Below are 10,073 nucleotides of genomic sequence, written 5' to 3' on the forward strand. Positions count from 1 at the left end.
ATTTTAAGTTTCCTTTTCCTGATCGATTATTAAAGCTAGTGATCGAAGTGAGCACTGTGATAAGTAGGGCATTGGGATCTTCGGTTTCTCGGTTTTGGTGTTCATTGCAGTTTGCGGTTTTTCTGTTTTTCACCATTTGGTCTTCGTGTTTCATCAAAAATGCTAATGAGTTTCAGATTTGGTATACGGTGGAAGAAGACGGTGGGAACTTATTAATGCATTTTCTTTCGTAATACTTTACTTAAAATTCCCTGCACAAAACAAAGGAAATGGCATTTCCAAGACCCTAAATTTATATTTTTTTCTGGGGGAGAATCCCCCAGGACTTCCCTAGTTTGGAGCCCCTTCGCCGCTCAATATTTTCTACTCGCCTGTACACGAGAAAATTTCGCGCTACGAAATTGGTTGGCATAGGTATCAAATAGGCTAAGTGCTACAGCTTTAATTTTGCAAGCGTTTAGCTTGGCATAGAGCTCCTGCATTTCCCCATCTGATGGAATCGCATTAGATGCAAATGTTTGATCACACCGTTCTTCTAAGGTTTTACTTCCTTCCCCAGTATTTTCATGCAAAGTCTGGATTTTCTGTTCCAGCGCGCCTTTGAGTTTTTTTGCTGATGAAAAGTCTATGTCCCCTACCTTTGCATATGGTACTTCGTTGAAATACGTTGGTAAAATCCATGTGCATTTCGCTTGAGTACAGGCGAGCTTTCCTTGAATCTGTGTCACAGCTTTGATGAAAAACATCACGCTCGCTACATTGGGGATTTTCAGAGCCAATTCCCACCCATCCCACCCACCCCAGGGGAGGGCATCCACTACACAGTAATCTCGTCCTTATCCGAGAAGACTAAAATATTTATCCATTTTTTGATTATAGAAAGGTAGCAAATTTTCCTCACTTATTTTAAGACCATGAGTATCGGTCCGGCCGGGGCTCGAACCCTCGACCTCCCGCACAACACAATCTGGCGCTCCAAGCAATTGAGTTAACCGGGAGGAGATCATCATGGGAACAGGATTCAGTCCTGCCTTGCAGCCTAAGCAATGCGCAGATATAATGGTACCGTCCTTTTCTGCAATGACCCAAATGTTCACAAGAGGATTGTTCATTCGCTGTGATTGTCTCACATTGGCCACAACAACAATCTTGCCCGCGATTTCCTACCCTTGAACGGACGCAACGAAACCAGAAACCATCTGGTAGTACGCTTCCAAACTTTTTAAGGCCTTAAACTGCTTGTTTGTGTAGTAGCTTGTCTCTAAAACTAAATAGGAAAGCAAGTCCGAGACTTCTAATAATAATAATAATAATAATAATAATAATAATAATAATAATAATGATAATAATAATAATAATAATAATAATAATAACTTTTATTTATATAGCGCTCATATCCTGAGCTCATGGCACTTTACAACACTGTGCGGGGGACTTTACCAGACTGCTAAGCAGTTTACAATCAATGAAAGGCGAATCTAACAGATGCCCCCTCCCCCTAATTCCCAGTAAACAGGCCTGACCAAATCACAGTAATCTCGTGAGTGGGTTCTTTAACGTCCCCTGCCCAACCAAATTAGCTAGTAGATGCAGGAGACGGGACCTACGGTTTATTCGTCCTTATCCGAGAAGACTAGACCGTCTATCCATTTCTTGATGTTATAGAAAGGTAGCACATTCTCCTCAGTTATTTTAAGACCTTGAGTGTTGGTCCGGCAGGGGCTTGAACCCTAAACCTCCCGCACAACAGTCTGGCGCTCAACCAATTGAGCTAACCAGGAGGCGGTTAGCAAACATTCCGAGGGAAACATTCCGAGTTGAACTGCTCGCTCGGTAGGGCCGCTGAATCTACGCCAACCACAGAAATTTACTTCAAATAGCGCTCTCGAACGTGGCTTTCGAGGTTTTCTGCGTAGGATGAAAGTACTGGTACCTCATCGTGTGATTTTGGGTCACTTTCTTCGGAAATATCCATTAGAAAAATTAATTATTGAAGACTTTGAACGGGAGCGCTTAGAAATGGCATAGATTTATCTACAATTTCACACCTCGCATGGGCACCAACATGGCGGAAACCTAATTTGCATAATCTAATGACATCAGCTGAAAACCGAGAATTACCTACCATAATAGAGCAACTAACACAAAGACGACAATATTTGGGAATTTCATATTTCCCCGCGATGGATATGCAACCAGTAAAACTTAAAAAGCAATGAATTTGAAAGGACAACTGTACTCCAAACGTTACGTTTGGCTTTTCGGTTTCCTTTCCCAATGTCATAATTCCAGAATATCAGTGATCCCTAAATGCAAGTTTTTACACATTTGAAACCGCAAAAGGTAAGCGCGAGGACCGACTTCCTTCTCTTCTAGGAAATTTCTTCTCTTGGCAGTGTTGAAATGAAACACAAAAACAACGGCTGCATGAGTCGGTGGTATGCTCGTTAAGCGTTGACTGAAACACAAGAATTTACTGCTTACCATGTAAAATGAAAATTTTGCTGGTTTCAACGTTTACAAATTGTCCTATAACTGTGAAAACAACTTCCGGTAGAAAAGTCGTCTCCGTTAAGTTCAAGAAAAACTCCCAGGAAATAGGAAGTCGCATGGGTTTGCTTTTTATTTGACTTTTTTATTACGTCAGTACTCCAAAGTCCTTGGTAACTTTAATTACCCTCCAAGATTTATTAAGATTTTACTTATTTGACTTATTCAATTTCTTAAGATTACATTAACATAGTATATGCTGTAACTAAACTGGGAATAGATATATCTTATTAACCAAGCGCGAGGGCCGCACTGGGAGTATATCGGCCCGAGGCCTTGACAGTACGGACCGAGCGCAGCGAGGTCCGTACAAAAAAGACCGAGGGCCGATATTCTTCTAGTACGGTCCCGAGCAAGCTTGGTTAATAAGAGATTTATTATACGACTGAAGTTCAAAGGGACACAAGTGCGGTATCATTCGGGACCATTCGGGACAGTGCCCGGTCCAATACTGAGAGAATATTGACCGGCAATAGAGCATTTTGATTGGTTGATTTTAGTTATTGGCCCTCTGACTGGCCGAGTCGTGTAATAAAATGGTTTATTATCCAACTGTGCTTCCTAGAGTACAAATAACGCCCATAATGTTTACAAATATCCTGCGGTATTTGTACTCCAAAGAACCGGTTTAAATTTGCCCGTACTGAAATAAAAATTTGGCGTGTTGGATAATAAATCTCTCATTAAACGTTTTGATGTGTAGTATCGCTGAACCCTACGGGCTCGTCAAAATACGGTACAACTCTTAAAAATACTCAGGTATACTACACAACAAAACGTTTAATTAGTTATATTTAGCATGATGTTTACAGCAAACAACCAAGTACTGAACTTCTTAGCATGTGCTTTCAGCCGTTTGAACACCTTGGTGAGAACAATCTCATTAGCTGTAGACCCACTGTTAATTTTCAGAAATGGTGAATGACTGAGAAATTCAACATTAAACTAACGTTTTCCGATATCTGAAAATGTACGGCAAATTCACTGCTTACCCTCAGTAAATTCAAGAAAAACATGAAGTTCATCGCAAGTTATCCAACACCAGGAAAATACCAATGAATAGCCTGTTCTCCCAAACGTTTTTCTACAGTTCTCCCGTGCGCGCGAACGCAGCATTTTCCAAGCGTTTTCCTACACAATAACCAACGGTGAATGCCATAAAAACATGATGCTTGTCGATTGCCGGTTTTCCTGCTCCACGAAAACGCTATTGTTTAGCTTGTTTTCCTGAACATTTTACTATAGTTTTCCTGAGCGCGCGATCGCTGCATTTTCTAAGCGTTTTCCCGCAGAATGACCAACGGAAAGAAAGATGAGCAGTCTAACTGGCAGATGAAGATGATCAGTCTAAACCGGCAGTCTAAATCCCACAGGGATCAACGAACGCTTTTCATTCCACTAATTTATTCATGTTTTTTCTCGTTGCCATGCTCCCACCAATAACGTAGCTCCATTTTCTGCCTTTAAAAGCACATACAACCCACAATTCCTCTATTCGCTCCGACGAAGGGCTAACGCTCGAAACGTCAGCTTTTGTAATCATTACGGTGGCCAATTTACCATTTCAACTTTGTTGATATATCCAAATTGTTTTCATTTGTGTTGGGGCCCAGCGAACGAGCTTCAGGATATGTAGCACTGGTTTATTTATATATGTAGACTGGACAAAGGGGAAAAACATAAATGATGTTTATCAATTGTTTTCCTGCTCCGCGAAAACGCTGGTGTCTAGCGAACGCTGCATTTGTCGTGCGGTTTCCTGCAGAATTGCGAACTGTAAATGCCATAAAACAAGAAGTTCGTCGATTTTTTCCTACTCCACGAAAACGCGAGTGGTAGCTTGTTTTCCTTAACGTTTTTCTATAGTTTTCCCGAGCGCGCGATTGCTACATTTTCCAAGCATATTCCCAGAGAATTACTAACAGCATTAAAACGTGATCTTCGTTGATTTTTTCCTGCTCAATGGAAACGCTAGTGTATAGCTTGTTCAACCAAAAGTTTTTCTCTAATTTTCCCGAGCACGCGAGCGATGCTGTTCTCACAGAATTACTAATGTCGTGATTAAGCAATAAAGATGTGTTGTTCGTCTCTTGTTTTCCTGCTCTATGGAAACACTTGTGAACGGGTTGCATTGTTTTCCTGTAGCTTTTTGTAGTTTTCGTAAGGACAAGAGCGTTGCATTTTCCGAGCTTTTTCACACAAACACATATGAATATAGCTTTCAATTATGATGTTTTCGGTTGCCCTGAAATTTAAGCTAATAAATTCAATGCGAACTGATGGGAATATCACTTATTTTCTGTTTATGTCATGCCAGCCAAAAGGTGATCAAATATAGATCTTGGCAGAAATTTTTGTCAACTCAAATATTTGCAAGTACTGATTTTATTCCCGTAAAAATTGGCACGCTACGGCAAAACACTGTAGTCTAAATAAATCAGCATAGGTCTTTCTGGACAGATTTTCAATCAATGATTTTTGATAGATGGGAAAACAATATTTTCAACATGAGAGGATTGTCGAGGAAAGCTTGTTGATTAAAGATAATATTGATTTTCTTCGAATCTAGACAGGTAAATTTAACAATGGTTAGAACTCCTTACTTACATGATTTTCGTACGGCTTTGTTCGAAGAGAACATGTCAAGAACAAGTCTCTAAACTGTTGTCAGTACAAACGAATAAAGGCTGATAGTTTCGAAAGAAACTGTTTGGGGCTGCGTCGGTGGGGGTAACGAAATAATTTGGATATATCAACAAAGTTGAAATGGTAAATTGGCCACCGTAACGATTACAAAAGCTGACGTTTCGAGCGTTAGCCCTTCTCCGACGGAGGGCTAACGCTCGAAACGTCAGCTTTTGTAATCGTTACGGTGGCCAATTTACCATTTCAACTCTGTTGATATATTCAAATTATGTTGTCAGTACACTTCCCATGGCACTAATCATCCTCTCTAGTAATTTTACAAACTTAATGCTTCATTCAGCAATTTCGTGTCATGTTCATAGGGAAAACTAGAGTTCCCAGATACCTTCTAATTATTTTAATATAAGAAGCCGCGACATTCACCGCCACAAAACAAGAAATAATGACCTTATTTTAGAAAAAGTTAACTTAGAATGTACTAAGCGCGCTTTTTTCTATAATGGTGCAAACATTTTCATTCAGTTCTTAGAATTTATAATAGTTCAGATCTTCTTTTTAATGTAGCTATTTCATATTATTGTAATCTGACATATGATAGGACTTTAATTCTGTAGCATTTTACGCATAGTGGTTTTCAAAAGGATAATGCTCTCAACCTACTAGCTAGAGACAAGAATAAGAACACATTTTTGGGGTAAAGGGGTAGGGGATTAAGCCCTCCAGTCACAAAATAGCTGACATAACATGCTGGTCGGAAGCTAGTTAATTGTGCGACAAAAGAGATGATAATTCTCTATCAAGGGTGATAATCCCTTGGCCGCCAGAGTGGTAGTAATCTCCTCTTGGAGGTGATAATAGGCAGCTTAAGCAGGAGAGACCTCGGGGACGACGCCGCCGTCAGATTCTCGACGGCCTGAGTTTGACGTCGTCGCTCTCCCGCCAAATGTTAAAAGCAGCACGGAGGCTGCTTTGTCAGGACGCGGCCATCCTCTGTTTCTGCGGCCATCTTTTGTTTCTGCTTCGGTTATGGCCAGTTTTAAAGAGTTTCGTCAGACCCTTCTTCTCTACTACGATGCTGATCTAATTAGTGATGAGGATTTTATAATCTTGTACGACTCGTTTTCCTCACGAAATCCAGACTTTGCATATGATTCGTACGATCGCTTTGACTTGGATCACATGAACGACGACGAATGCATAGCCGAATTTAGAGTGAGGAAAAGGGATCTTCCAACACTAGCTCAAGTTCTTAGGATTCCACCGTCATTTTAACTTTCGCAGATAAATAATTTCCTAATAAGCTTACTTACGATTTGGGGGGAGGTTTGGTGCTCGTTGCATCCTTCTCCGTGGCCATTTCTATCTTCCGAAAACTGTCTAAAAAAGGCACAAACTGCTCTTAAACTAAACTAAAAATATAATTGAACATCGATTGAAATCGTGTGAACCACATAGAAAAGTAGAAAAAAAGTACAAAAGCCATGAAATCTCATAAATCACTCACATTTCACGACGCCGTCAAATACCTAAAACTCACGTCGTCGCCGGAAGGAGGACATCGTTTGTCGGGGGTATGTCATGCGCAATGGACCTAGTCCCAGTCTCAACTGCTCATTGACGGCGGCGTCGTCTTCAAAAGTCCACCTGCTTAAGCTTCCTAATATAATCCTCCGGGATCCCCCAAGTTCCCATGGCAACATGTAGTGGCTAGTGGTACAGATGCCCAAAATAAATAGCTGCCATGAGTCTATGGGTGAAAGTGTGACCAGCATGGGAGCACTTAATCCCTACAATACACAGAGTATATTCCCCATAGACAGATACAAACAATGGTATAATATACTTCTATGACATGTTTGATAAATATCCTGCTTTAAATATAGTAAATAAACAGAGTGAAGACACCATGATACAGGGAAAAACCTATTTTTTTTAAGCAATTGTAATAAAATTGGAATGCTCTACTTTCAAACAATATTATGAAACCACTTTATGAGTTCCTGTCTTCACTCTATGTCAGCAACCGTATTGGGTACAATATTAACCATGGTAAACAACAATTAATTGAAATTTTTAAGTAGCTTGAAAGCAACCTCAGATAAAATATATTGGATATATCAACAAAGTTGAAATGGTAAATTGGCCACCGTAACGATTACAAAAGCTGACGTTTCGAGCGTTAGCCCTTCGTCGGAGCGAATAGAGGAATTGTGGTTTGTGTGTGCTTTTAAATGCAGAAAATGGAGCTACGTTATTGGTGGGAACATGGCAACGAGAAAAACACGAATAAATTAGTGGAATGAAAAGCGTTCGTTGATCCCTGTGGGATTTAGACTGCCGGTTTGAAAGATGAGCTTTTGTTCAAGAGTTACCCTGTTTCTGTCGTTCAAGCGGGTTACCACCGCGCCCAACTTATTGATCGACATTCAGCACTACAAACGTCGCATAAGGAAGATTCCGACCGCATTCCATTCACTCTCACGTTTCATCCTCACAACCACTCAATTAAATCCATCATTCTTAAAAACTTTAAATTACCTTAAAACGATCCAGAGACAAGCACTATCTTTTCGCAGCCTCCGCTCGTTTCATTCAAACGCGACAAAAACATATGCAATTTTTTGGTCAGAAGTTCTTTTCAGACTAATGACCAACCAGGCACTTTTAAATGCGCTCGTGCACGATGCAAAACGTGTCCTTTCATTCACAACACTGATAAAATATCGGGACCTAAACGATCCATTAAGATCACCGATCACTTCACGTGCACCTCCGCCAATGTAATCTATTGCATAACTTCCACTTATTGCAAAAAGATATACATCGGCGAAACAGGCAGAAGACTAGGTGACCGATTCCGAGAACACCTTCGAGACGTGGAGAAGAATGACAAGGACGCATCGAAACCAGTCGCTAGACATTTTAATTTACCTAATCATTCTAAGCAACATATGGCAATCTGCGGTCTTTCCTTACACTTGGGTAGCACGGAAAGCCGTAAAATTCTTGAACAAAAGCTCATCTTTCAAACCGGCAGTCTAAATCCCACAGGGATCAACGAACGCTTTTCATTCCACTAATTTATTCATGTTTTTCTCGTTGCCATGTTCCCACCAATAACGTAGCTCCATTTTCTGCCTTTAAAAGCACACACTACCCACAATTCCTCTTTTCGCTCCGACGAAGGGCTAACGCTCGAAACGTCAGCTTTTGTAATCGTTACGGTGGCCAATTTACCATTTTAACTTTGTTGATATATCCATTTCGTCTCCCAGACGAAAAAAATTCATCAATTAAATTCGTGTCATTAAATGCGACGTATAAACCAGGCCTAATTTATAACATTCAAGCATTTATTATTACCAATGAAGCTCACAAACTGGAAATGATAAAGAAAGTCGGTCTTTTCTTTTATGTCGCCAACTTCGCCGAAGAGCCAAATTTCTATGAATTTAAAGCCCTCGTATGCATAGCAGCACCAAAACCCCAGAAAAAACTCTACAAACGGTACTTTTATCATTTAAACTTCTCATATTTCAGATATTAAACGTTTATTTCTCTTAGCACATATACAAAGTGTTAAACTCAGTTGTTTACTTATTGCGTACTAAGTTTTATCAGATGAAATTAACTGTGACGCTACGTTTTATTGCTAATTTCCCATAAGTAGTAACAACAAAAAAAAATTTTGAATTTTTATCTGAACACAAAACCTTTAACAAGTACAATCGCCTCCCGGTTAGCTCAATTGGTTAGAGCGCTGGAGTGTTGTGCAGGGAGGTCGAAGTCGATGGTTCGAGTCGCGGCCGGACCAACACTCAAGGTCTTAGAATAACTGAGGAGAATGATATCTAGTCTTCTCGGATAAGGACGAATAAACCGTAGGTCCCGTCTCCTGCATAAATTAATTAGTTAGTTTGGTTAAGCAGGGGGCGTTAAAGAACCCACTCACAAGATTACCGTGATGTGGTCTGGCCTGTTTACTGGGAATTGAGGGGGAAGGGGCATCTTCAAATAAGTTTCCTTCGATTGTTTGTAAACTGCTGATGCAGTCCGGCCAAAGTCCCCCGTAAATTGTTGTGATGCGCATTTGTTCATATCCACATGTTAATATGCGCAATATAAATATTAAATTATTATTATTATTAAAAATAATTTTTTGAAGCTACCCTACTTTTCACACAGCACTTAAGTAAATAGATAGAAAGATCCGTATTTGATTTCAAATTTGACGACTCTACTTTTTTCTTGAAAACATAGGGGAGATGGTTATTCGAAGAGTCTGTAGAACAGGTAAGTTTTTCACTGCTTTTACAAGTACAAACGAGGACTTCAAAAATGGGCTAAATTCGACCTTCGATTGATGCTAATTATGCGTAAATGTAGTTTTCTAAATGTTCTCGAAAGCAAAAGAGTTTTTCAGCAATCTATACATGTCTTGGTTTGTTTTACCTATAGGCCTACCTAATACTAGAATGAGCGAATTCGATTTTTTGACTGTTGCCGGTGATTTGTGAATTTGTGCGATTTTTAATGACATCTTTTCTCAAATGTGTCCTAATATGCCAAGAAAAACAGACACCCCAGCTAGGTTACGGAATGTGATTTTGTAAAAAATTTCGCCACGGGAAATGGAGGAGAATTTGAGACGAAAGCAAGGATAAAATCCAATCTGTCGTCGTTTGCTATGCAAAGCTACCTTATTGTATTGATTTCCTGATCGAACATGGTAAACTATACCGAATCCTTCCTATACAAATTTATAAAATTGATAGGGGCTTGCTTTCTCTTGCGCTTTTCATGAGCAAAGTCCATTTGCCAGTTCAGGGCACTGATTTCCACCATTTTACGGCTACCGACGCTCGTTTCAGTTTTCG

The 10,073-nt window shown here is 40.0% G+C and overlaps 1 pseudogene; it reads right to left on the minus strand.

The window, feature by feature from the left end:
* Positions 1 to 353: 353 nt before the first annotated feature.
* LOC148716619 (uncharacterized) lies at positions 354 to 2,066 on the minus strand (annotated as a pseudogene).
* Positions 2,067 to 10,073: the final 8,007 nt, after the last annotated feature.

This window comes from Stylophora pistillata, chromosome 14 (genome assembly GCF_964205215.1).
Source record: "Stylophora pistillata chromosome 14, jaStyPist1.2, whole genome shotgun sequence".
Lineage (NCBI taxonomy): Eukaryota > Metazoa > Cnidaria > Anthozoa > Scleractinia > Pocilloporidae > Stylophora > Stylophora pistillata.